We start from the raw sequence: 2,336 nt of genomic DNA, 5'->3' as shown, positions 1-2,336 counted from the left end.
TACAGTAAGGTACTGTAAACACCCTATAAAAGAAACAGAAAAAAATCAGACATCTTCTCTGGTAGGCCCAAAAAATTTTTACACAGATTTTCCAGAGAGTGGGAGCCACTATGCCCTTTGACTCCTGTGGTGTGGAAGGGATAACCACACCTTCCTAAATGACTATGGCATCCCCACTGGCCACCTGAAAGCTCTCCGTCCATGGATGCCAAAGCTATTCCAATCCCCAGACCTTAGACTTTAGTAAGATCTCTAAGAGGTTTGGTTTGTACCCTGATGGCTGGGACCTGGATAAAATGGAATATCTATAGGATATATCTATTGAATAAAATGGAAAATCACTCAAAAATTAAAATTGCAAATCTACCATCTGTTGTAAAGTCCACGTGTAAAGCACAACTAATTTACCTAGAGTTCCTTCTTTCAGTTCATGGGGTACCCACTTTTACAGATTCAGAGAAAGCAAACTTTGTTCATTTAATCTCTTTTAGAAAGTGTAAACAAAATAAAATAGGGAAAGTGTTCCTATTTTGAGGTAAATTTCTAGCCACCTTCTAAACATGCCTGGCCCTTCTGGATTTTCAGAGAAAGTGGAGGATCAGGGCAGATCTATCTTGAACCAAATGCATCTGCAGCTTGTAGAAAGGAACGAGGGAAGGAGGATGCCCACTTCATTTAAAGATTATGTACTGACACCAAGAGAAAGTGAGGAAAATGATGAAAGAGACTCAGTTTCCTTTCATACTATATTGATTCATACGATATTCATACTACATGGGGAATTCCCTACATTGATGAAATCTCAAATCTAGAATTTAAAGAAAATGAGTTGATGAGAGGAGTTGTATTGGTTAGAGGTTTAAGCCTCACCTTCATTGTGATATAGAGCAACTCCTTTCCACTAGGATATAGATGTTGGAACAAGGAGTCCTAGCCCTCCCCAGCAACTCATGGATCTAAGGGATGTGACAAGAGAAGGATACTATCACAAAGGGGTTTAGTAACAAACTTAGTTTTCAAACTACTATGGCTCCTGTCAAACATTACTCATTCTTTCACAGGAAAAAGAAAATTTCCTTTTCTTTTCAGGGAATTCCAATCCATCTACAATATGACTCCAATCTATTCTTCTAGTCTTGTGTAATACCACTCCCACTGTGTGCTCCAGGCTTCTGTTAAACCACGTCACTCCTCTTCCTTCAGATACTCCTCACTTTCCAAATTCTATTCCATTTGTTGCTGTTCAGTCATTTTTCAGTCATGTCCAACTCTTGTGAACTCATTTGGCATTTTCTTGGCAAAGATACCGAAGTGGTTTGCCATTTCCTTCTCCAGCTCATTTTGCAGATGAAGAAACTCAGGCAAGCAGGGTTAAGTGACTTGCTAGTAAATATCCAAGACCAAATTTAAACTCAGGAAGATGAGTCTTCTTGACTCCAGGCCTGGCACTCTATCCGCTTCTCCTCACAGCTGCCTTTATTCATCCTAGAATATTTTCCCCAACTCCACTCAGCTGTTGAATTTCCCCCTTTTTTTCTTGGTCTTGACCTATGGTTTCATTGGTGTGGGGAGTTCCTGGTGTCAAAACTACCTTCACCAATACAGATGGACAACTATTCTCTAAACTATTTAGTTTTAAAAAATTGCCTAGAGACACTAGGAGGTTAAATGACTTATCCACAGTTACACATGCATATGTTATATATCAGAAGTAGGCCTTAAACCCAAGTCTTCCTAAATCCAAGACCGATCCTTTATCCACTATATCATTCTTCTCTTTCTTAACTATTCTTTAATATTTTCTTATTACCCGGACTCTATTATTTTAGTAATGTGAGTCTTCTCTCCTTTAGTATAGATTACCACCCATCCATGATTTTTTGTCCTTTATAAATCCTTATCCCTGTCCTCTAAATTTCCCATTGAGGTCCTACATCACACACTGGAGGCTTTTCTCTAATTATTTTAATATTTGACAGATACCAGCAAAAAACCTTGGATTATCTATTACTTACTTACTCTCATTCCTCTCTGAATGAAATGTGTTAAGCCCTGTGGGTTGTGATATAAATATTTTAAAAAGAAATATTCCCTGCCCTCCAGCAGATTAAATTCTAATAGGAGAAGACCAAACATGTAGAGGAGTGATGAACAGAGGGAGATGTTTTGATCTGGGAGAGACAAGAAGGTCATGGAATGGCCTGGGTAGATGACTGGATGGGATGTGAAATAGAAGCATGATCTAGTGTGTAGGATCAGTCAGTAGATATAGTGAGCTAAGTGGTACACACACACACACACACACACACACAGATTGTTTTGAGCCTTAGGGTGAA

The sequence above is a fragment of the Notamacropus eugenii genome, chromosome 5, assembly GCF_028372415.1.
Source record: "Notamacropus eugenii isolate mMacEug1 chromosome 5, mMacEug1.pri_v2, whole genome shotgun sequence".
In the NCBI taxonomy this organism is placed as follows: domain Eukaryota; kingdom Metazoa; phylum Chordata; class Mammalia; order Diprotodontia; family Macropodidae; genus Notamacropus; species Notamacropus eugenii.
Note: the sequence above shows the minus strand (reverse complement) of the source record.